At 47.0% G+C, this 26271-nt stretch overlaps 1 long non-coding RNA gene across 1 annotated transcript; it reads right to left on the bottom strand.

The window, feature by feature from the left end:
- Window positions 1-10507: 10507 nt before the first annotated feature.
- On the bottom strand, window positions 10508-16797 carry LOC138428730 (uncharacterized). The gene is made up of 3 exons (XR_011252555.1): window positions 14653-16797; window positions 12383-14119; window positions 10508-11433 (listed from the first exon to the last, which is right to left on the bottom strand). It is a non-coding gene; the product is annotated as an uncharacterized lncRNA (long non-coding RNA).
- Between the last annotated feature and the right edge of the window lie 9474 nt (window positions 16798-26271).

Genomic DNA, 26271 nt, shown 5'->3' with positions numbered 1-26271 from the left:
ACTACAATTTTCATGACTTTTGTCTGACATATTACTGGCTTCTAATCTTTGTTTTCAAATATAAAAAAGCTCTTCTCCTCAAGTCACTGATGGTTTAAAACAATTTAGTGATTTATACCTGTGGATAAAATTAAAACATTTTTCTGTTCTCTCTGCCTTGTCCCTCCAGAAATTAGAAACATCTGGGTTCTGAACAGCCTCATCAAGGTTAAAAAAAAAAACAAAACACTGTCTCCAGACATATACAAAAATCTCAAGAGTATACTGGGGAGCTCGAAAAGAAATATCCACCCAACTGATGTCAGGCCTATGATTCTAATGTTTCACTGAATCTTAAGTTCTAGTTTTGTTAATTAAGATCTGTATTTACTAAGACTCCTTAGATAATTCCTTATGGTTACATTACATTGCTAAGAGGCTTCATTAAGTTAAATTAAAAAGGTCCTTCATTAAAAAGGACACTCTAAGTTTGTTTCTAAAACTTATCTCAGTAACCAGTCTTTAAACAAAGATCGGATGCTCCAGAATCTATACCCAGGAAATTAACAAGCTATAGTCATTTAACAAACTAAGTCACACGACTTAGAGATGTCACTGGGCTATACCTAACAAAAGTTCTTGACTTAAATTCTTACTTATGATTTTACTATGACTGCTAACTACATTGTTTTCTACATTGCCTGTTTCAAGACATGTTGTCCCTCACATTATCAAATGTGTGACTTCGCCACTGACATAATGATGGTGTACAGTTTCATATAAAATCCATAGTTATAATGGATGAGCTCATATATCTCCTTTTGGTAAACTCTCTTATGTACATATGACTATTGATACATTCTCTCAATTTATATGGGCCCCTGCTCACTCCAGTGAGACTACAAAACATATACAAAGACATTTATACGCTTGTTTTGCTGTTATAAAACTACCAAAAACTATAAAAACTGATAATGGCCCCGCTTATACCAGTAGAACATTCCAACAGTTTCTTAAAATTTGATCTATAAAACATTCTACTGACATCCCCTGTAACCCACAAAGACAGGCCACAATGGAGAAGGCCAATCAATCACTTAAACACGCAATACAAACACAAGAGGGAAATGCCATGGGACAATAAACAATCCTGAATAAAGCTGTATCTACTCTCGATTTTTTAATATTTCAACACAAACTATGGAAACTACAGCTGAGGGACATTTTCAGGCTACATCCACAAATACAACTAAGCCTGTGATCTGGTGGCAAGATCCACTAATAAATGCTTGGTCACCAGGAAAGGTAATTGCATGGGAAAGAGGGTTTGTTTGTATCTCCCCAGGAGAAGGTCCAGAACCTGTGTGGAGTCCAGCTCGTAGAGTAGAACAGCAGAAACAACCCGTGGCTGCAGCTCACTTCATCGTGGTCATGTTTGCCCTGGTAACCGTCGCAGGAGGTGCACCCCTGGTTTCGGCAGAAGCAAAGAATTATACTTATTGGGCATATATACCTAACCCCCCATTACTAAAACCCATTGATTGGGGGGATTCTATGATCCCCATTTATGTTAATGGCTCTTCCTGGAGACCAGGACCTGAAGATACACGCCTTCCTCTTGTTTAAAAAGAGGAAGGGACTCCTGTCAGTGTTATTTATGGGTATGAATCCTGGCCAGTTTGTGTAGGAGCAGCTACAGGGTGTCTTAAATTGTCTATGCAAGCCTGGCTGTCCACTAATTCTTTAAATCATAACTATACTAAGGTTTAAGGTTCAGCTACATCTCTCTCTAGTCTGAGCTTTGCTTATGACGACTCAGAACCCAATAATGACACCAAATCAGACAGACCTTTATGCGAGCATCGCAAGCTGTGGACTGAAAAACAAGATCGTATTCAGTGAATAATTGCCGCGGGACTGAGGGAGTAATTTTGATTAATGGTTCCTATGGAATTGTATGGGACTGGTCCCCCAAGGGGTATGCAGTCTCGAATTGCTCTCATCAAAATCAGTCCTGCAATCCACGCAAAAGGCTGTATTGGCTGGTGCATTAAGTCTTTGACCATACGAATATCACCACTCATTCAGACCATCCAATTATATGGCATGGTAGTGGCGTGTCACCCCTCTTCGCACAACTGGATCAAGGAAGAGGGCAAGGAGAGATTTGGAAATTGGCTTTAAGTCTTAGAAAATTCCAAATTTGGGATGGACATTATTCCGATAAAACTAATCAGTCATTGACATTTAATACCAGTACAAATGGGACATTTTCTATTCAGGCTTGTGTGAGAGATCCTGTGTGCTCTTAAAAGGAATAATTTCTATCAATGAAAGTGTACAAGAACTTTCTTGCCAGGATTACAAATTATATACTTGCTTAAATTCTTCACTTTATAATCCTAATCACTCATTCATTACATTAAGAAGGAGATTGGGAATATGGCTTCTAATAAATCAAACCAGACCTTGGGAAGGCTCCCCTGAAGTACATGCTCTTTTAACGGTTATAAAGAAAGTACTGCAACGTTCCGAAAGGTTTATTGGCCTCCTCACAAGAGCGGTTGTGGGAATTATTGCTATAGCCACGACCACAGCAGTCGCGGTGGCTCCACATCAAACTATACAAACGACTACGTTTGTACACTGAAGTGGAAGTGAAGTTGCTCAGTCGTGTCTGACTCTTTGCGACCCCATGGACTGTAGCCTACCACACTCCTGCGATTTTCCATGGGATTTTTCAGGCAAGAGTACTGGAGTGGGTTGCCATTTCCTTCTCCAGGGGATCTTCCCGACCCAGGGATCGAACCCGGGCCTCCCGCATCGTAGGCAGATGCTTTACCATCTGAGCCACCAGGGAAGTGGAGAAGGCGATGGCACCCACTCCAGTATTTTGCCTGGAGAATCCCATGGATGGAGGAGCCTGGTGGGCTACAGTCCATGGGGTCGCAAAGAGTGGGACACGACTGAGCGACTTCACTTTCCCTTTCCGTTTGTACGCTAGCGGCACCAAAATGCACGCTCTGCCGGGGGAAGTCAACCTGACATAGACTGGGAAATTAATGGATGATTGACTAACTTAGAAAATGCAGTTCCCCTGCTAGGGGAGGAAATATAAAATTTAAAATTACAAATTCATCTTAAGTGTGATTGGAATATTTCTTCATTTATATCACACCTCATAAATATAATCAAAGTGCATATACTTGAGATAAATTATCTAAACATTTGAGAGGACATGTTCGTAATAATCTATCCTTAGAAATTCCCAATTACAGGCTACTATTTCTAATATGGAGAATGTCCACTTACAGTTACTCCCAGAAACTGATTTATTTAAAGAAATTGAGGAAAGCTTACATGAACTTAACCCCATGATGTGGATTAAAGCTTTAGGAGGAGGATCGCTTGGGACTATAATATCAGGATGTACGGTTTTAACTGTTTTGTGTCTAGTCCTTAGATATATGAGAGAAACGATCCGAGAACTGATAAAGAAAGAAGTTGCTCGGACAGCGTATCTACTCCTGCAAAAGCAAAAAGGGGGAGATGTGGGAATTTCTAATCATGTACTTTCACAGCTTTGAGAAATTTCATAGAAATAGCACCTGGAAGCACATCATATATCAAGAAACTGTGTTGATGATTTATCAACAATGATGAAAACCATTTTTCATGTTTTTCTTAGAATAATTGCCTTGTTACAGACCTCAAGGCCAGGCCCAGAAGGGAGTATGACTGGGATCACGAAAGCATGGACCTTGGAACACCAGGTCGGAGTTAAGCATGAACGCTCTCTACACACTTGCTGATTGTTCCTGACACTTTCCCAGAGGGGAACGGCTTGGGGTAAAAACAAGATCTGGACTATGTCAGTGTAGTGTCTTGGGAAAGAGAGTTTTGTAGTCTGCAGTCAGGAATAAAAGCTGGACACAGAGTGGACTCTGCACCTCGGTCCAGTAGAAGCTGCAGGTCCCCTGACCCATTGCACCAGATTTCGTGTCCTGTTTTCATTCTCGTCACTCGCTCCCGGACCTTTAGGGCAACATACTACTACTTTGAGAGATAAACTTAACAAGAAAGTTAAAGATATATGGCCCAAAGATCAATAGAAGTAGGGAAGCTGCTGCGGGGCTAACCAGGAGAACCGGGTCCAGACATCGGTTCGTGACATTAGTGTTTCTCTAGGTGTGAGAAGATGCAAGAATTTGGACTCACGAAAATCTTTACCTGAAAACACCTGACTATCTGAAGGTTTGTTTTTCCGGGTTTTTCCCAGAGCACAGAGTGCCTTAGTTTTTGTCTCCACCCTGGACTCCTTTCATTCTTGCCTGGAGAATCCCAGGGACAGGGGAGCCTGGTGGGCTGCCGTCTATGCGGTCGCACAGAGCCGGACACGACTGAAGTGACTTAGCAGCCGCAGTGAACTCCTTTCAAGGGGGTGTTGAAGGTCAGCATCTTGCAGTGGTCATGATTTAATCTTTGCAGAGGCAGCTGGCAAGGGCCAACATCCAGCCCACAGGGCCCCTTCATAGCCACATATTTGACCATGTTCTGGGGGCATTTCATGGTCATTATGTCCTATGGTGCTGGAAAGGCTCATTCCCAGGTCTAACAAAGATTCCCTTGACAGGCCACTCAGTGTGTTGTCACTAGACCAGGCCTTGTAAGCAGCAAAGGTCTCTGGACAATACCTGTCTTACTAGCCTCTTGGTCCAGGAAAGTATTTCGTCTTGTTGCTTCTTCCCATATCTAGAGTTATATTATTACAATTATTGATCTCATATGGAACTGCATATCAGCATTTTATCACAGGCTCAGTTACACATTTGGTAACATAAGAAATAATCTTCTGAAACAAGCTACATAGACGATAATACAGCTAGCAGTTATTAGTAAGGTCATAAGCAAAAATTCAAGTCAAGAACTTTCATTGGTATAACCCAGGTCATCTGACTCAGTTAAATGATTATAGCCAAGTGTTAATCTCCTGGTTGTACATCATGGAGCATCTGACCTTTATCCAAAGATTGGTTACTGAGATAAGCTTTAGAAACAATCTTAGAGTGTCCTTTTTAAAAGCTTAATTAAACTTTTTAGCAATGTAACATAACAAGCAACTAGCTCAGAAGTGAGTCTTAGTAAGCATAGACCTTAATTAACTTAACTTAATTAACTTAATATTTCTCTGGGCAATCTTGATTCCAGCTTGTGCTTCCTCCAGCCCAGCGTTTCTCATGATGTACTCTGCATATAAGTTAAATAAGCAGGGTGACAATATACAGCCTTGACGTCCTCCTTTTCCTATTTGGAACCAGTCTGTTGTTCCATGTCCAGTTCTAACTGTTGCTTCCTGACCTGCATACAGATTTCTCAAGAGGCAAGTTTGGTGGTCTGATATTCCCATCTCTTTCAGAATTTTCCAGAGTTTATTGTGATCCTACCCATCAAATAAAAATGAGGTCTGTCAGGGAGCTGGGAAAAGCCAAGTGGCCATCTTGGATTTCCCATAGCCCTGGCTCTTTGATTTTCAGCTGTTGTTTATCCATTTTTAATTTCCTGTTTTAGGAGCAGGCTATTGCCATGTTTTAAGGACATCAGAATAGCAAAAGTCTTACCATGAAGGGTTATTTTTTGTAGAAGCATAATGAGCTTTGTCTACATGTATCATAATCTTGAAACTGAAAGTGAAAATGGCTCAGTTGTGTCCAACTCTTTGCAACCCCATGGACTATACAGTCCATGGAATTCTCCAGGCCAGAATACCGGAGTGGGTAGCCTTTCCCTTCTCCAGGGGATCTTCCTAACCCAGGGATCGAACCCAGGTCTCCCACACTGCAGGCAGATTCTTCACCAGCTGAGCCAGAATGTGTCCGACTCTTTGCGACCCCATGGTCTGTAGCGCGCCAGGCTCCTCTGTCCATGGGGTTCTCCAGGCAAGAATACTGGAGTGGGTTGCCATTCGCTTCTCCAGGGGATCTTCCCAACCCAGGAATCGAACCCTGGTCTCCCACACTGCAGATAGATTCTTTACCATCTGACTACCAGGAAGGCCCACATCATAATCTTAAGTATTGTTTAGTTATTTTACCAAAGTAACAAAAAGATTTTTAAAACAAATATAAATCACTTAAAGGCAAAGAAATTAATAACCTGTTATTGAAAGCTACATTCTAAGAAAATTTTGTTCTCTAAACAGAGAGAGACCAAATTCTAGTCTGGTACCAGCTTACTGTTAATAACAAACTTTGTTTATCTGTTTAATCTTAGGAAGTCTCTTCCATAAATCTTGAAGAACTAGCAGTATTCCTCTAAAGGCACAAGAGTGAAACCATGAAAGGCACGTTTAAAAACTGATTCTATTGTAATTGACAAAGAAACCTGGTCACTGTTGTGATATGTACTCTTCAATATGATAACTAGGATTATAATTGACCATATTTTTTCAGGGCATATCAGATCTATATGAATTTCACACAGTTTTAAGGTATCTATTTAGTAACATCAACCATACAGTATAACCCAAAAAGAGTTATCACCCCTTCAGTAGTACTTCCCATGTAATTTAACATGTCCAATGAACCCAGGTGGGTTAATAGCCCTTTGGAATGTCTCAGGGGCCCTCTGAAGCATCCCAAAGTTAGCCAGACGTCAAGTTATTTAGGAAGCTTTGTCGATAAATATCAAAAGGGTTTATAACACTCCTCAGGTAGGATGATATAAGTCAGTGTGAAATAATAGTTATTTACTTAGCCAAAGGTAACAAAAGATTTCAAAGGTAAATACAGAACAGATCAATTAAGAGGTAAAGAAACTTAAATCTATTATGAAAAGCAGTTCACCATCTGCAGAAAGTATGTCCTCTTAACAGAGAGGAAGGCCAAATTCAAGTTTTGCGCCAGCTTACTTTAAACTCATTTAGGTAAACTTAATTAAATTTATTTTAAACTTAGTCGGCCCTAACCACGCACAAAAAAATTTTTTTCAGGGTCCCTTTCCATAAACCTTCTAATCACTTTTTGTAACAGCCACCTGTACATCAGACCTACTTTCTTTTCCTCTTCATAAAATGTAATTTTATTTTTATACCTTTTTTTAATTAAAAACACACATCCTACTTCTTTATTAGATTAGCAAACAAACATTAATACTAGATATTTAATATTGAATATTTCCAAATGTATGTGAATCTGAAATTTATTTAGGTTAATTTCTCTTGTATTTAGAATTGTTTGATTTGTAAGCAATTACTTTCCTTTGGAGAAGGCAATGGCACCCCACTCCAGAACTCTTGCCTGGAAAATCCCATGGACGGAGGAGCCTGGTGGGCTGCAGTCCATGGGGTCACTAAGAGTCTGGTAAGACTGAGCAACTTCACGTTCACTTTTCATTTTCATGCATTGGAGAAGGAAATGGCAACCCACTCCAGTGTTCTTGCCTGGAGAACCCCAGGGATGGCGGAGCCTGGTGGGCTGCCGTCTATGGGGTCGCACAGAGTCGGACACGACTGAAGCAACTTAGCAGCAGCAGCACTTTCCTTTAGGCCAATTAAATTAGAACTCATTTACAACTTCAACAATATTATCAGAAAAAAACAAGACATACACATACACATACATAAATCCAGACAGACAGACTGACAGATATCTTATAGTTTTCAGTTTGAGATTTAAAATATCTCTTTGACCCCTTTTTTGTCTTTGCTTGAAGTTCTAATTTGCCCAAGGCTGAAGTCTCAGGCAAAGTTGGCTGTGTATTTCAAGGACATGGAAAGGGTTAACTTTAAGCTTTTTCCTAGGCAGGCCTTTTGTTTTTAATTTCCTAGGCAGGCTAGTTGTTTTTAATTGTATATGCAAAAAGAATTGTTTTCGTAGTTTCCAAAAGAAAAATTTCTCTCACTCCATTCAATCAGCAATCACGCACTCACAATCATTCAGAGGCTATCACAATGCCTCCCTTTCCCCAAGGCCCCAGGTTTCCTTTACTGTTGCTCCCTTCTTGGGAGTCACAAGGAGTTATCATTCACGATGCCTCCCTTCCCCTGAGTCCCCAGTTCTCCCTATCTGATGCTCCCTTCCTGGGAGCCCAAGGAGGTGATCAGCCTCCTCTTCTACCTGTTGGGGTGGGACCTGACTGGGGACTGGCCCCAGGGCCTTAACTGACCCTGTGGCCACTCCTGGTGAGTTGGTCCGTCCCTCCAGTGAGTCCAGTTGGTGCTCGGTCATCCAGAGAGTCAGAACACGGGTCCGAAAGAGAACCCAGAATACCATCAGGTGGCGTGCCTCCTCATTCGTCTCAGGGTTCCTTCACTCCAGCCTGGCCAAGCCACCAGTTTGGCAGCTCAAGAGGCCGGCATGGTTGGAATCTCTCTGGGGCCTCCAGAAATGTTGCAGAAGCCAGTACTCGAGAAACAAAGCCCCACACTCAGAAAGTTGAAGAACTCAGGTTTATTATGCCAGTGGGCCCAGAGGAGTTAACACTCCAAGCTCTGAGCCCCAAACAAAGGGGTTACAGAGTTTTTATACATGGCCAGGCATGATTAAGAGGGTTTATGGATTTGTAGGAGCTGGGCAATTGCAAAGAGCAGGACAAGGATGAGTGAAATAAGCTCCGGTTCCTACTATTGTGAGTCCCCACTTTCTGAGACCTATCTGACCCAGACTTTGCAAGGAGCAAGCTGTTACAGAGCCAGAAGGGCCAGGAGGTTAAGTAAAATTTTACCTTTTCCCTTTCAGTGTCACTTGGCGCTCCCTGCCTCTTGGAGACTGGGGTGTGACTTGACTCCAGCCCCATCTGGGGCTCCTGGCCCTGCTCAGAACCTCCTCATGGCTCTTGTGGCCTCAGACCTCACATTTCCTCTTCGCAAGTTCCTCAAGGCCCTCTTGGTCCTGCTCACTGCCGTCCCGGCCCCAGAGTTCAGTTTCCACAAGAAGCCTAGCATCATATGGGCGCACACCGAGTCCTCTCCCCATCTTTAGGCTCTCTGACCCTTGGCTACATGGTCCACCCTACCCCCACCTAGAATTCTTGGAAAGAAAATTTTCTCCATCTCACAGCAGCTTTGTCTGTCCTCTTGACACTTCCTTAAAATGGAAGCTGAGCCTCTCCCTCCTTGCCCAGCCTTCCTTTCTGTAATCTCAGGGGTCCCTGCTCCCTGGTCCCATCCTCAATCTCATACTTTCTAAATGCAGGGCTCCCCCACCCCTGCACCGACTCTTAGAATGCTCGTCCTCTAGGGTCCAAATGTTAATGGCATGACTCCGTGTATCTTTACTCTGCTTAACATCTTCCTGGAATATAGAGTATTATTTGTTCATGTGGTCCACTGAGACCTTCCGCACTTCTTTTTAAACCGTACTTACACCTGTTCCTCCATTCTTTAGTGGCCCGTCTCTTCCTCTATGTCAGCTTCCTCCAGAATTTTCTTTCCACAGCTTACAGCATTCTCCTAGGTTCTGTTCACAATCTCCCGCTCCTTCAGAAAAGTTGGCTGCACACCAGAATTCTTAGAGCCCATTTTTCCCACTGACTTCTGTTGTTGTCCTGGAAAAACCTCCCAGCAGCCTGGTTGGGAGTCTCCAGGGGGGAAGGTGGCCAGCCCTCCCACATCACTGGCAATACCTCCTTTCCTCCCCAGTCAAGTGCAGAGCTCCTGCTTCTCCCCGGGACCAGCTAGAACGACCCTTACTGCAACACCGAGACGTCCATCTGGAAGGGCTGCGCTTCCTCTGCACCAGGGGGCAGAGACCGAAGCTCCAGGCTGGGGAGGGCTGAGTTGGGAAGGACGGAGGGGGTGGGTGCTCTGGAACAGCTGCCTCGCTGGGTGTCCAGAGCTGGTCTGGGCCGCTTCCAGCACTCCTGGTGACTCTCAGTCCTCATGGTCAAGGGCTCCTGGAGAGGAAGTGACTGACTGTACAGGATGAACGATCCCTGGGGGCAGGTGCAGAAGGAGAAGCCCCAGTTCTCTGGATGCAGAGCTGGGCTCTGCAGCTCTGCCTTCGGGGTAGCTACTGAGCAGCACTTCCGGCCAGCCAGAGAGAAGGTGTGGAGAAACCAGTTCCAGCCTCCCCCACAGGGTGGAGACCCGCACCAACCACGTTCCTCCTCCCCCAACAACCCTCCAGGGAAATAATTGGCGGTGCTAATTACTGCTTGTGAATGGCTCCTGGGTAAGTCAGGGTGCAGAGGCTCTCCCAGCTCTCCTGCCAGGAGGACAGAAGGCTCTAGGGGAGTCAGTTGGCAGCTGGGACTGGGGCACCCCTCTGCACGGGAGCCTGGGGAGAGAGAGATCCCCACCCGCACCCCTCAGTTGTGCTTCCAAGGTGCAGGCTTGGGGGCTGGGGACCTGGACTCCCAGCCAGCGTCGCAGACTAGGGGATCTTGAGAGTCCCTGGGATCCAGGCTCCCCATCTCAGAAAATGGCACCGTTCTCCCAGATGCGCAAGCCATTCAAGTCATTCTTGATTCAGCCTTTTCCTCCCCGCCCATTACCAACCGAAAAGGAAAATATTCCTTCTCTGTACACGTATTATTTTCAAAGGTTTGTTTATTTATTTTCGGCTGTGCTGGGTCTTCATCGCTGCACGACTTCCTCTAGCTGCGGCAAGCAGGCTCGACTCTGGTGGCCGTGCACGGGCTCCTCACTTGCATCGGCTTCTCTTGCTGCGGAGCGCGGCTCTAGAGATCTCGGCTTCAGCAATCGCGCCATGCGGGCTCAGTAGTTGCGGTGCGTGGGCTTAGCTGCCCCCACAGTATGTGGGTTCTTCCCAGAGTGGGGATCTCACCTGCGTCCCCTGCATTGGCAAGTGGATTCTTAACCACTGGACCACCAGGGAAACCCCACAGAGAGTATTTTTGACACCAGGTGTGTGGTTTTTTCCACACCAAACAATTGTCTGTGGACACCAACTGGGTGTCATACGATTTTACTCAGGGCTGACACTGACTGGAGTTTGTGCAGACCCCACAGGTTACAGGCTCAGCCCCCTACGACCTTCCCCATCTCAGATGCTGATCCAAGCGGCATGTCCTCAGGTCACCCGCACTCCCGTCTGACACAGCCACGAATCAGGAGTTCCCAGAAAGCCCGTCCTCAGGTTTGCTCATTTGCTATTATGACTCACAGAGCTCAGGGAAACATCTTCGTGGCCAGCGTATTCCAGGATGGACACAGACGTGCAGTCAGGTGAAGAGGCACTTCGGGCGAGGTCCAGAAGGGTCCAGAGTGCCAGGGCTTCTGTCCCCGTGGAGCTGGGGTGTGATGCGTTCCTGCCCTGGTGATCCCTGTACTTCAGGGATTTTTATGGAGCCTCATCACATGGGCACGATCCATTATTAATTCGCTCTCCAGCCCCTCCGCTTCCCCAGAAGATGAAGGTTTCAAGCTTCTAATCGTGGCTTGGTCTTTCTGGTCACCAGTCCCCTCCAGGAGCCAAAGAGACCACCAAGAATCATCTTAACAGAACAAAAGATACTATCACCGGGGGAATTCCAAGGGCTCCAGGACTGGGGCTGAGGCAGGGCAGGGGCTGATGTATACACATCTGCAGTGTTAGCTTCTGACATTAAACTTTCGGCTGCTGGAGAATCTATTTCAAAGACAACATCTCCAATGAAGGCAGTGCGACACAGCTCCGAGCTGACCACCAGCTAAGGAGCCTGGGGCCCCAACCATGAAGGTCCCCTTTTAGAAAACCCTCGGTGACCCAGATAACTGACCAGTGGGTTGACCCCACTTTTCTCTTCCTGAGCCCAAACTCCCCCTCTTAGGTTTTAGAATCAGCAGGGAATTCGAGCTTAAGTTCAGCAAAGAGTGAACCCTGGAAACCCCAGCCTCCCCACCCTTGGACCCTAATAAAGGCAGAGCCCCGTCCACACCCCTACCTGTCTCTACCCTCAACCTCACCGTGTGGCCCTAGGGTGCTCGGTACGCCCTCCAGGACCTGTGAGTAATAAATCTGGTTTCTTTCCAAAGTCTCCTGAGGTTATTGCTAAGGTGTGTCTTGTGATCATAGTAAGAACCCCAGGGACCAGTCCAGCCACAACACGTCTGTGGGGGCCTTGCCGCATTGTGGTCTTGGGGTGGGGCTCAGGCATTCCTCCGCACCAGGCTGAGCCGGCCACAGCAACACTTCTGATGTCCCAACGATCCATCAACGCGTCCTGGTGCCTTCAGCCCAGAACAAGCTGACGGGGGAGCCCAGGCCTCCTCCTCCCTCCCCTGACACAGGTCCTTCAGCTCCCCTCCAGGCTCCTCTCCCGCAATGGCCAAGATGTTTAACAAAACTCCAACGAGCTCATGGCATCTCCCTGTTCAAAGCCCCAGCGGTACCCACTGCACTGAGAAGGGGATCCCAGTGCTCCGTCCCCTCCCCGCAGGCACTGGAGCGTCCACCGTGCTCACCTGTCCTCACTGCTGGCCCACGCCCGGCCCCACGGGGCCTCTCTCTCCTCTACACCCTGGGCACGTGCTGCTCTGTCTGCCCAGAAGGTCTTGACCAACATCTTCAGAGTCGGCACTTTTCCTTTGGCCTTAGTTTAAGTGACACCCTCTCTGTTCTGTGGGGAAAGTGTGGAAGACATGAAATGGGCAAACGAGAGGCCTGAACAGCCTTCCCAAGGCGAGTACGAGTCTCCGGGGGTCTTCCGATCTCGCAGGGGCATGTGTGCGCCTGTGTCTGTGAGGCTGGCTGACAGCTCTGTGGAGACAGAGGTTAACTGATAGCAACGCTAATCAGGCCTGCCCCTAGAAGAGCCAGCCACCTCCCACCATGTGACCGGTTACTATCCGTGAGGATGGACAGCGCTGCCGGCTGGCGTCCTCGTTGTCCTGTGGAAGAGGTGATGTCAAACATGACGTTTTCTTGCTTCAGACTCAACAGTGTTTTTAAAAAATATGTATTTATCCATTTTTGGCTACGTCGGGTCTTAGCTGCTGCACGAGGGCTCTTCAGTGCACGGGCTGATCCCCGGCACCTGGGATCTCAGTTCTCCGACGGGACCAAACCTTAACTCCTGCACTGGAAGGCAGATCTTAACCACTGGACCACCAGCGAAATCCCTAGGCCCTAAACAGTCTTGCATCTGTTATTAGCAAATGGATTTCACCATTCCGGATGTCCCCTGTATAGATTTCTTCTTCTGTTTCTCTTTTAAATCAGCTGTAACATCTTGATGGTTTCCTCCTTCGTGAATGAGTTTGAAGCTCTGATACATGCCACTTTTATATTTATCTGAAAGTCATGCTTTTACCTTTTTTGAAAATTACACGTTTATTCGTTCTTTATCTTTTGGCTGGGCCAGGTCTTAGTTGCGGAACTCGGGAACTTCAATCTTTGATTTTCACTGCATCATGTGGGATCTCTTTTAGTTGCAGTTCAGGGGTCTTTAGCAGCAGCATACAGACTCTTCATTAGTTTGGCAGGTGGAATCTAGTTCCCTGACCAGGGATCAAACCCGGGCCCCCCGCATTGAGAGTGTGGTCTTGGCCACTGGACCACCAGGGAAGTCAGGTCACTTTTAACAGCTCACTATTATATCCACAGTTCTTGGGATGTCTTGTGTCCCACTTTTGTTAAGTCAATTGATTACTTAATGAAACAGTTCACAAGTTTTTTCTTAACTGATAAAACAGGCTATAGATTCTGTACTTATCCTTTTATATTACTGGAACCATGTTGTTGAATCGCCCAGTCATGTCCGACTCTTTGCGACCCCGTGGACTGCAGCACCCCAAACTTTCCTGTCGTTCAACATCTCCCAGAACTTGCTCAAACTCATGTCCATTGAGTCGGTGATGCCATCCAACAATCTCATTCTCCGTCATCCCCTTCTCCTCCTGCCCTCAATTTTTCCCAGCATCAGGGTCTTTTCTAATGAGTCAGCTCTTCAAATCAGGTGGCCAAAGTATTGGAGCCTCAGCTTCAACATCAGTCCTTCCACTGGAACCATGATACTATATTAATTTGTTTTCTGAACGTAATTATTTGGGTAGCTTCCCATGTCAGTAAACTATTTGTTCATAACATAATTATTAATACTCGACACTCATTCTTTTTACTGTTGTACAGAACACTTCAGAAAACGATCTTATTCAGAAATCTCTGAAGACCATCTCTGAGTATTTTCTGGAGTTACATTCCTAAAAGACAAATGGCTAGGTCAAAGGTTGTAAGTGTATATACAGGTTTTGGCATGTACTGTCAAACGAGTCTCTATTCTAAAGTTGTACAGTGACTTGTTTTCCTTTCCTCTCTTTACCACAGAAAGATGAAATGCAAATATTTCCCCTCATATCCTGGAAGAGTCTAAAGATTCTGTCTTTCTTGCCCTGGAGGAAAGGAGAACGAGTTCTCCAACTGCTAAAGACTTATCTTGGGCTAACCTTGCCCTCAGGTCTGCTGGGAAAGATGAGACAGGAAATGCTAGAAACAGGAAGAGGGAAGGAATTCCCCCAGTCTAAATAAAGGGAGGACCAGAAAGCCTGGCAAAGTTCCGTGCCAGGGCTCTGCTCCATGCCTCCAGAGCCCAAGGAGCCCAAGTTCCACCAGGTGCCAGGGTCTGGGAGTGTCCAGGGAGGACCCACCTGACCAGAATGTGGCCCTCACCCACGCCTGCCCAGCACCTGGCTGTGTTGCCAACCTCCACCACCCCACACCTGCCACCTCTACTCACCCCCAGCAAAGCAGACATCCGGCCAGGACGCCCTGTTGGGGCCCAACTTCGTGTCACCTGCAGGCTGCAAATACCTGCCTCCTCAAGCCTCCAATTGCATTAGCCCGGCTGCTCCAGCCCACCCCAAACAGGGCAATTAAAGGTTAATGTCCATTGAGACACGGGGCCTCCAAGAGACTCAGACTCCAGCCATCCTGTTCTGTTTCCTGCCAGTAAAGGACTGGTTGTTAAATATTTTTTATGTTGTTCCTACACTTGTCACCTGTCCTGGTTGGGAACTTCCTAGCAGGAACTGACCGGAACAAGCCACAGACTCTCTGAGCTGGGACAGTGTGGTTACTGTCATCTGCGTTTCTCCTGCTTTCTCTCCCAACCTGATTAACCCCCTGCGTCCTTCCCTGGTGCTTCCCATGGGCCCAGTCTCCCACAGCTGTCCTAGACCCCAGTTCTCAGGGCTCCAGAATCATCCGCACCTCAGTTGCAACTGCCGGCTGCCACACTCAACACATGACCTCACTTCAGCCTCCTTATTCTGCTCAGAGCACTGTCCTCCCCACCAGATCTAGGAGGAAATGAAGGCAGAAAGGGGAGGAGCTCGCCCCAACTTACAAGACTGGGAAGAAGGAAGGTCAAGAGTGAAATGCCCCGTGGCCATTTTAAGACCTTGATAATCCGTAAACCTGAAGCCTCCACTACGTGCCATCACACACCTCCCTTTGCGGAGTGAATATAATGACCCCTGAACTGTATGCTGTGAGTTGCAGTTGGCAAATAAACATAGCGACATCTTGGAGACATTTAATACGCATCTATTCTTTTCAATTTGGCAGCTGTTTTCAGATTTGAGAGTAAGAACTCTTTTTCAGGACGCACACATTTTTGTAAGCCCCACCTGATGTAGTCTGAAAGGCTACTACAGGGTGAAACCTTGTTGGTCCTCTCTCTCTCCCCCTGCAACACAATCCCCATTTCACACACAAGAAAACCACACACAAGATCCCTCTGGGTGCAAGTAGAAGAGGGCTGTGACTCACCCTGGTTGAAGCAAACTAGCATGACTGTGTTACTATGAGTTTACTACTCCCAGAAACACCTGACCAGGAAGAGAAAATGTGCAAATAATTTTACACTTTGACCTCAGAAAAATCCATCAAAAACCACACGATGTTTTTAAATAGGTAGTATCAAATAACTGGTGAAGATCCAAGACTCCCTCGCTGAGACTATAAACCCTCAACTACCATGACCAACGACCCTAAACTATGTAACATGACCCCTACCGATCCTAGTTAACGTCCACCTTAAATTAAGCCAGACTCTGAAACCTATCTCAACTTTGCCCTCTCCAGGAAGGAGTCTTTCAAGATGCTGCTCCCTCGACAAGGGAAGCAACAAATGCAGTTTAGTCTTAGTGGCAGGCTGTTTTGATGGTATTTTCAAAGAACCAGCATTTGATGAGGGGAACTGGACCGACAAACAGTGGGCGCAAAGAGCCGCAGTAAACCCGCTGGAGGGGTTGGAGTGCTCGGTTGCTTCAGCTGTATCCTTCTCTTGGCGACCCCATGGACTGTAGCCCACCAGGCTCCTCTAGTCTAAGGGGCTCTCCAGGCAAGAATACTGGAGCGGGTGGCCATGCCCCGCTCCAAAGGATCTTCTCCACCCACGGATTGAACCTGCGTCTCTTACATCTCCTGCATTGGCAGGCGGGCTCTTTACCACTAGCGCCACCTGGGAAACCCTGAGGGGCGGGCACTACCTGCCAACGGGGACAAAAGGGCACAGGTGCCTGGGAGTCAACCCACAGCGTCTGCCGCCGTAACCCGAGCCCAGCGGGGTCAAGCGCCTTGCCCAAGGCCACGCAGACTGTTGACAAAAAGCTGGGAGGAGAATACAGGCCTTTCGCAGGCGAGACATGGCCCTCGTCCGCACCTGCACGGGAAGCCTGGGAAGCTCCGTCCCTAATTTCCCGGGCTCTGTGGCCTCAGGGTCACTCAGGAGGAAACTCCTGTCCCTCGTCCCTCCGCACTAATCCAGCCCGAGGACAATATAAACTAATTGCCTACAGATTAATTCACTCCAGCCAGCTAATGCTCCAGGCTTACTAGTACCCTCAGCCGGCGGAAGCACGCGGGATGCCGGGAAGGCGGAGGACGGCCGACTTCCGGCTGCAAAGGCCGCCGGGTAGGGGCTTAAGCTGGGTGGCTGCGTGGCTGGGTGGCGGGTCGAGAATTCTGATTTCTCAGTCTAGGGCCCGAGGGCATGTGCGTACTCGCGGTGGGGGGCGAGCCCTCCGCGTCTCGAAACCCCTGCTAGCGGCCCTGGTCCTGGACGAGCCCGAAATACAAGGAAAAGCGCCTCCATGATCCAGGAGCCCAGCAGTGGCTGCGGACCCCAGGGACCTCTGGCCTGAGCTGCCGATCAGATTGTGTCTGGCGCCCCCTGGTGGCCGTTTGGGGGACTCCAGCCCGGTTTTCTGCTTCCCACGGAGCAGCATCCCTCCTCCCGCCTTTGTTACCCCGCACGGTGGAGGAAGTAAAATACACACGCTCACTCTTGGACTGCACGGAGATCAAAGGAGTCCATCCTAAAGGAAGTCAACCCTGACTGTTCATTGGAAGGCCTGATGCTGAAGCAGAAGCTCCAGTACTGTGGCCACCTGACGCGAACAGCTGACTCATTGGAAAAGACCCTGATATTGAGAAAAATTGAGGGCAGGAGGAGAAGGGGGCCACAGAGGATGAGATGATTGGATGACATCATTGACTCAATGGGCATGAATTTGAGCAAACTCTGGGAGGTGGTGAAGGACAGGGAGGCATGGCATGCTGCAGTCCACGGGGTCACAAAGAGTCGGACGCGACTGAAAGACTGAACAATAAAACAAAAAAATGGGAGGAGAGAATATGTTGAGTTTTGCAAGCTGGGTGTGCAGTACAGTCTTTTATCTTTTAAAACTCATTGTTAAAAATTACATTATAGGGATTTCCCCGCTGTGGACTAGTTTAGTGGTTGAGGATCCACCTTCCAAGGCAGGGGAAGGGGTTGCAGTTTCCATTACTGGTCAGGGAACTTAGATCCCACATGCCAGGTGGCAACTAAGCCTGGTCACTGCAACTACTGAGCCCGAGCTCTCTAGAGCCTGTGCTCCACTACAAGAGAAGCCCTCACACAGCAACAAAGACCCAGCACATTTTAAAAAAAAATTGCATTATATAAACTTACATTTAAATTATATTGACAAAAAGTAGCAAATAATCAAAAGTAATCACTTCTATTTATTTTGCTATTATCTGTATTCTTGAGGTTTTTGTATCTATTATATTCATGTGGTGGAAATACCAATGATGTGCTTCTGCACGTTTACTTCTGACTCCATCTTCAGCGACCACCTTAGTCTAACATCAGCCATAAAGGGAGTATTTACCCCACAGAAATTGGTAAACTCTAGAAATCAGTCCCCACAGCCCCCCTACTTCCCATGGGGGTCAAACATTCATCAACACACCACTTTGGTTAGACAAAGGTGGAGTGGACAGAGAACAAGCCCCACGTCTTTTGGTGTGTGTGTGTGTGTGTGTGTGTGTGTGGGGTGGGGTGGGCAGCATAGGAACATAATTGCTTTCCTCTTTATTAAGGCCCAGCACAGGTCCTGACCCTGGTACTCAATGAGTGAGGAAGGGAGGGAGAGAGAAAATTACCTGCTAAACTGGGCTCTGTCCATTTTCTTAAGATCAGCTTGTCCAACCTCAACTGTACCTCTCAACTGACCTTTTTCCAGGTGACCTAACAGTGCTCACTGCGTGGTGTGCAAGGCCTTGAATGCCAGCACTTCAAGTAGTTTCCCTGGTGAAGGTCAGCCAGGGAAGGATTTTGAGTTGGGGGTGATAGAATTCAAATTTTACTTTGGGATGAGAATTGGGCCTGTGCGCAGCACAGGTTGAAGAGAGGAAGGAATAGGATCCAGGAAACCAGCCTGTTCATTCAAGACTTGGTTCAGCACTCAGGGCCTGTGTAGGGGGGCAAGGCTGCGGAAAACAGCGTGGATCACAATCCACAGCCCCGGGGAGTCAAGAGACAGTAAACGGACAAATACTACGAGTGTGATAAGCGCATTGGAAAAAGCAGGTACAGCTGCCAACGGGTGACTCATTCTTCCTGCACTTGATCTTAGCCAAAAGGCCAAGAAGCAATTGACTCATTCTTTCTGGAAGAGGCAGGGAAGCTATGACCCAACCCGGACAAGTGGGGCTTGCAGCTGTCAAAAGAAGAGGGGCGGGTCCCAGGCTGAGAACCGCTCAGGCAAAGGCCTGGGTCTGTAGAGGGCCTTGGAGATCTGGCTGGAAGAGGAGCGCTGAGGGGAGGGAGATGGGTCTGGAGACATGGTGTTCCCACAGCCAAGGCTAAGCAGCAGCCGTCAGCATGGGGGCACAAAGCCGGTCCTGACCGAGGGTCTGGGGGTGTTCCCTGTATTCTCCTGTCCTGATCTGTGTCTGCAGCAGCACGCAGTCCCAGCTACATCTCCTACCTCCTTCTGTGATCCAGCCAGAAGGAATTCTGACTCAGAGTGTGGCTGAAGGTTCCTGACTCCATACCTGGCCCACGCTGCCTGTCAGAAGCTCTTTTCAAACACACTTGTTTTCTCTCTGTCTCTGTCTGTCTGTCTCTCTCTCACATACACACACACCCTCCATTTTGGAAACTTTATGCAAATTTATCATTTAGCTGGGTGTCTGGATTCAAAGTCAGTCCCCTGAAGATATTTTTAAAAAAGAATTTAGGGACTTCCTTGTTGGTCCAGTGGCTAAGACTCTGCACTTCCCAGACAAGGGGCCTGGGTTGATCCCTGGTCAGGGAACTGGATCCCACACACCATAACCAGGAGTTTGCATGCTGCATCTAAAGATCCCAAGTGCCCCACCTGACAAAACACAGCCAAATAAACTACTAAGTATCAACAGTAAGAAATGGGAAGAAATGGGCAAAGGACCTGAGTCACTAGTTTTCCAAAGAAGACACATGATTTCCAACAGGTATATGAAAAGATACTTGGCATCCCTAATCATTAAGAAAATTCAAATCAGAATCACAATAAAAAAGAAAAAAACACACTGAGATATCACCTCACACCTGTTAGAATGGCTAATACATATGGCTTTTGGAATCTTAGTTCCCTGACCAGGGATCAAACCCAGGCCTACAGCAGTGAAAGCACAAAGTCCCTGAGGCTGGCTAATATTAGTATTAAAAAGACAAGAGCTAACAGGTATTGGGTAGGGTGTATGGAGAAAAGTGAGCGCTTGTTCCTTGTTGGTGGGAATATAAGTTGATATAGACATGACAAAAACAGTATGGAGGTTTATCACAAAACTAAAAATGCTCTTACCTTATGTTTCAGCAATTCAACTTCTGGGCAACTTTGAAATCGGTATTTCAAAGATATTTGCACTCCTCTGTTAATTGCAACACTATTCACAGTAGCCAAGGTATGGAAACAACCCATGTCCCTCAGTGGATGAGCGGATAAAGAAAATGTGGTGTAAATATATGGGGGAACATTAAGCCATAAAAAGATGGAAATCTTGGATTTCCCTAGTGGCCCAGTGGCTGAGACTCTGTGCTCCCAATGCAAGGGGCATAGGTTCAATCCCCAGTATGGCAATTAAGATCCCACATGCCTCACAGCACAGCCAAAAAAAATATCGTTTTTAATTATAAAAAAGAGGCGGGAATCCTGCCATTTGGGACAACGTGGATGAACCTGGAGGACATTGTGCCCAGTGAAATAAGCCAGGCACAGAAACACAAATACTGCACGGCCTCACTGCTACATGGAACCTAAAAAGCCGAGCTCAGAGAAACAGGGGGTACGGTGGTGGTTGGCAAGGGCTGGGAGGTGGGGGGAATGAGGAGATGCTGGTCAAAGGGCACAAACTTCTGATTATAAGATTGATAAGTTCTGACTTCCCTGGTGACTCAGCGGTTAAGAGTCCACCTGCCACTGCCGGGGACCCGGGTTTGATCCCTGGTCCAGGAGGATAGCCCATGCCACAGAGCAACTAAGCTCGTGCGCCACAACCACTGAATCTGTGCTCCAGAGCCCGTGAGCCATAGCCACCAAGCCCACTAGAGGCCGTGCTCCGAAACGAGAAGCCACCGCAGCGAGGAGCCTGTGCAAAGCTACCAAGAGTAGCCCCTGCTTGCTGCAACGAGAGAAAGCCCCAGCACAGCACGAAGACTCCGTGCAGCCAAAAACGAATGTAAAAAAAAAGCCTGAAAAATGACAAGTTCTAGGGACTGAAGGTGCAGCATGTAAGTACAGTTAACGATACTGTATTGTGTACTCAAAATGTGCTAAGAGATTAAATATTAACTGTTCTTACCACAGGCAACACAGTGGTAAAGAATCCGCCTACGACGCCGGAGATGTGGGTTTGATCTCCGGGTCTGGAAGATCCCCTGGAGAAGGAAATGGTAATCCACTCCAGTGTTCTTGCCTGGAAAATTCCATAGACAGAGGAGCCTGGCGGGCTACAGTCTATGGGGTCGCAAAGAGTTGGACACGACAGAGTGGCTGAGCATGCACGCACATTCTCACCACACCCCACACCCCCCCCACACACAATGGTAACAGGTGATGGATGTGTTAATTAGCTTGAATGTGGTAACCATTTCACAATGTATACATGTATCAAATATCACATTGTACGCGTTAAATATGTACAGATTTTATTTGTTAATTATACTTCCATAAAGTGGGGTGAGTCAATAAATAAATACTGTCAAAGAGAAAGAAAGGAGAAACAAACCAGACGGTCGGGCAAAGGTTAATCTGTTTTGCATACTTTGAGAGGTTGGTTATGTAGCAGAGCAAAAGTCTACCCATTCTGTCCTGAGTAGGTTTCCTTGAGGTATCAGAGAAGACACGTTCAGTTATTTCTTGACTCTGGGGAAACCTTGAGAGGTGCGTGGTAGAGCACGGGTGATGAGACGTGCCTGTGTGACCCTGCCTTTGTCCCTCCTTAGCGCCTACCTGGCTCATCCAGGTGTGCTCCGTTCCCCTCATCAGAATTTCTCCACCTTCATACGTCCTCCGTCGCCCAGTCATTATCCAACTCTTTTGTGACCTCATGGATGGCAGCCCTCCAAGCTCCTCTGTGGAATTTCTCAGGCAAGAATACTGGAGTAGATGGCCATTTCCTACTCCAGGAAATCTTCCCAACCCAGGGATCAAACCCGTGTCTCCTGTGTCTCCTGCCTTGACAGGCAGATTCTTTACCACTGAGCCACCTAGAAAGCCCGAATTTCTCCACAACCCCTTCAAAGCAGGCTCCTACAGCACCATGCTTGACAGAGGCTATTTTGAAGTGGAGTGATTAGTTGGTGCCAGTTCAGAAGAACAGTTTTGTGGCAATATTTGAGCCCCTGAATACCAAACACTGGGGAGGGGCAGAATGATCTGAAAACTATCACAAGTATTGTGCAAACATATCCTGCATTCAATTTTTCAGTCAACCCAGGCCTCTTGTGGGGGGTAAATGTCAAGGATCAGACGGGTCAACCATCAATCTTCAAGTGGCTTCTAAAAATGGATGGGCTGTTTTATCTGGGTAAGAGTCAGGAATAAATTACAGAGACCCTCATTTGTTTAATTAATTAATTAAGGGCTGTGTTGGGTCTTGTTGCTTCGCACAGACATTCTCCAGCTACAGCAAGCAGGGGCTGGTCGTCGTTGTGGTACTTGGGCTTCTGGTTTCGGTGGTTTCCCTTGTTGCAAAGCACAGGCTGTAGGTGAGAGGACTTCAGCAGTTGTGACACACAGACTCAGTGGCTGTGGTCCCCAGGCTTCGTTGCTCTGCAGCATGTGGAAACTTCCTGGACCAGGGCTCAAACCCATGCCCCCTGCACTGGCAGGTGAATTCTTATTCACTGCCACCAGGGAGGTCCCCGTATTTGTTTATTATTTGTTTATTTTCGGCTGCACCTCTTTGCTTGTGGTATTTTATTTCCCAGACCAGGGATCAAACTTGCATCCTCTGCATGGGAAGGCAGACGCTTAACCACTAGACCACGAGGGAAGTCACTTTAAAGACTTGTTCCATTGTCTTCTGCTACTGCTACTGCTAAGCTGGAGAAGGCAATGGCACCCCACTCCAGGACTCTTGCCTGGAAAATCCTATGGATGGAGGAGCCTGGTAGGCTGCAGTCCGTGGGGTCGCACAGAGTCGGACACAGAACGTGTCCATTGTCTTCTGGCCTCCATTAGTTATGCTGAGAAGTCAGCAAATTCTACAAACTTGAACTGAAAGGGACAGTTCTTTAGATTCCCAACTTTCTACAGACAAGAAGCAAGTTGGCAGAGAAAACTATTCAGTTATAGACATGAACCTTGTCTTATGGGAAAGCACAGATGATTCAGAGGCTAAGAGTCACGAAGAACGTCTCTCCAGACTCTGGACAATTAAGCACTCCTGCTCCTGAGCAGGAGGGGGCAGCACGTTGCTTAGGGAGATTACAGAAATGCTGTGGACCCGTCCTTGCTGTGAGTGGGTTATCTTTGGTGGTCATCCTGTCCCTTCCTCACCCCTGCATGTTGGGTGGGCAGGGTGACCTCTCTGGTTCACAGTTCTTCAGATCAAGAGGAATTATGCCCAAGAAGCCTCGAGTGCATGTGAATCTAGTTTAGTTGACAAGACCCTGGACCTCAAGGCTGGCTGATGCCATAATGGGATGGGACTTTAGGGGGTATGGCCAAGTCTTATAGTGTACTATGTTTGTTTCCTTTCTTAATTTTTCCCCATAAAGTTGATAATCGCCTTTGTTGTTGTTGATTTCCTTTGTACCTACCCACACTGTATGACTCTCCACCAGAGCAATCTCATTAAGGAACATATATCATTTCATTTCCCTCCCTTCTTTTTAATCCCACCTTGATACACCTATTTTCCTTTTTCTGGGATACTTGCTCTCTGGGTAGCACTGTCATCCTGGGATGTCCCTTTAACTACCATCTTGGGATTCCATTTGTCTTTCTCCTGGTTGGGGTTCCCTGTCCTGTGTCTCACGTCTTCCTCTTTCTTGGCTTACATTCTCCAGATGTTTCATCCGATTGAAAAGATAGCGCAATGGCAGAGGGCACGATGATGACGCTGTGACAATGTCAGCATTCCTGTCCCCTTTGTCACAGTGTTCGTGCATGAAGACCGCCCCCTCTGCTTGGGGCACCGCTGCCGTTCTGGAGTCTCCCTTCACCAGCATCCCACAGACTCCCTTCTTCTTCCGAGTTTGATCTGTTTTCTACAGCCCACATTTGCTGCTTTTTTGGTTTAATTTTTCTTTAGTCAGAGAACATCTTCCCCAACCCCCACCCCTGCCCGTGGCTTCCCAAGAATCGTGCCTGGGGGATAAAATTTTCTGAGACTTTCCATGTTTCAAAATGTCTATTTCACTCTCACACTGGTGTCAGTGTGCTGGTTATCACTTCTTGCTGAACTGTTTCCTTCCCTTCTCCTTTCTGCTAACACACTCTGTGCTGTGGCCACATAGTAGCCATATCACCAGCCTGGGCAAGTTGTGAGACAGTTACTATCCTTTCCTGGGCTTGTTCACGTTGGATGGGACAGAGGAGGGCTCCAGCCTTCTTCACTGGCATCCCTTGAGGAAGAGACTGCAGTGTGCCTGGTTCCAGGAGTCACCTTGGAGACTGGAGAACCAAGTCACCACCTGGGGGCTAGAAGGAAGGCCATCTGTCCACCGGGTCCTGAAGCTTGTCTCTCTGCTGGAGCATCACAGGAAGGTCCCACGAACTGGCCCACGAACCAGAAGCAGAGGTCCCATGAATACCTGTTGGGCTTCAAGAGTGTCAGCTGGCTTCCTGTCATCTCCTTTGGAAAGAAATCCAACTGACTACAGAATCCCTCCTAGATGGTCACTGCTGAACATTCTGCGAACTTTTCTTTCAGAGGTTGTTGCTGTTGTTTTAAACTATAAATTTTCAGTTATTATACTTCCTAAAAACCTTTATACCCATTCTTTTAAAATGTCCCCTTATATCATGAGCATTTTCTACATTTACCCATTCTCCATGAAAGTGTGATTTTTAAAAATTATATTGAAAAGCTGTTTTAGTTACCAATGTCCAAACAAGGTTTTGTTTTTGCAGTTCTAAGTGAGCTGACCACTGACATCTTCATGCTTTTTCTGTATTTAAGATTTTCTTCTTAGAATAGACTTTCAGTGATGAATTCACTGAGTCAGAGGGAATAACTATTTTAAAAAGTTGAAGCAAACACTAACAAACTGATTTACAAACGGGCTGGGCCAGTTATGTGCCCACCAGCTGGCACATTGCCCCATAGCCTCGACTAACAGCATTCCACCAAGGCTGAGATAACTCCACACATCTCCTTGCTGTAGCTTTGATTTGCATTTCTTTAATTACTGAGGCTGAATATTTCTCAGTAAGTCTATTAGCCAAATTGGTTTCCTCTTCCAAGACTTGTCTGTGTCCTTCATTCATTTTGTCTTTAGGGGTCCAGGCTTTGCCTGATCAATTTCTTAAGCGCTCTGGACAATAATGTTGTCAGCATTTGGCCACATTTCCTGCAAATATTTTTCCTATTGTTTGCTTTTTAATTTTTTTAAATTTTAAAAACTGTTGTTTTGTTTTTTTTTTTCAGGCTGCACCATGTGGCTTGTGAGTTCACTGTTCCCCAGACGGATCAAACACTGACCCTCTGCACTGGGAACACAGAATCTTAACCACTAGACAACTAGGGAAGTCTCTGCTTTTTTATTTTGAAGCCAGCTTTGCTTGTGTTTTTTTAGTTTTTGGCCACCTCTCTATTATGCTGTCTACTGTGACTTCTTTTTTTTTTTTGCCACACAGCATGTGGGATATTAGTTCCCAGTGAAAGTCTCCCAGTCATGTCTGACTCTTTGCCACCCCAAGGACTGTCAGTCTCCTCTGTCCATGGAATTCTTCAGGAAAGAATACTGGAGTGCGTAGCCACTATCAAACCCATGCCCCCTGCATTGCAAGCTCTGAGTTTTAACCACTGGACCCTCGGGGAGGTCCCTACCGTGACTTCTAACATTAGAAAACATGCTCCCTGAAGGAGTTGGTAGATAGCCACTTCTTTTTTTTTTTTAAGGAGGAATTGATAAAACAGAATCAAGTCTCTGAATCCTTCTGGATTCCAGTTCTCCTTTGTTTGGTGGAGGGAATGAGAAAGAGGCCTGGCTTCCTGCTCACCCTGCAGCCCCCATCCCAGCTCCCTGCCTGGTGGGGGCGTCACCGGCCCCAGGCCCACAGGTGTCCAGGGGGACACGAGCTGCTTCTGTAGGCACTGGAGTCACTGGGAGCCCAACTTTCCCTGCGTCCCCGCTGTCTGATCACTTCTGACTTTTGTTGCTTGGTTTATTTCAAGGCACAGCCTTCTTAGAATTGGCTTTGGAAAAAAAAAAAAAAAAAACTAAGAAGGATGCCCTAGAGGCAGTGTTGGCCCAGAAGAATCTGAGAGGCCTCTGAAATCCAGGGAATCGACCATCAGGTGCTGGAGGAATGTCGCCGTCCTGACCTTCTGAAACTTTCCCGTATGCGATTAGACATTTTCAGCTTCA

The sequence above is a fragment of the Ovis canadensis genome, chromosome 24 (assembly GCF_042477335.2).
Source record: "Ovis canadensis isolate MfBH-ARS-UI-01 breed Bighorn chromosome 24, ARS-UI_OviCan_v2, whole genome shotgun sequence".
Classification (NCBI taxonomy): Eukaryota; Metazoa; Chordata; class Mammalia; order Artiodactyla; family Bovidae; genus Ovis; species Ovis canadensis.
The sequence above is the reverse complement of the archived record's forward strand: the minus strand, read 5'-3'. Positions and strand labels throughout refer to the sequence as shown.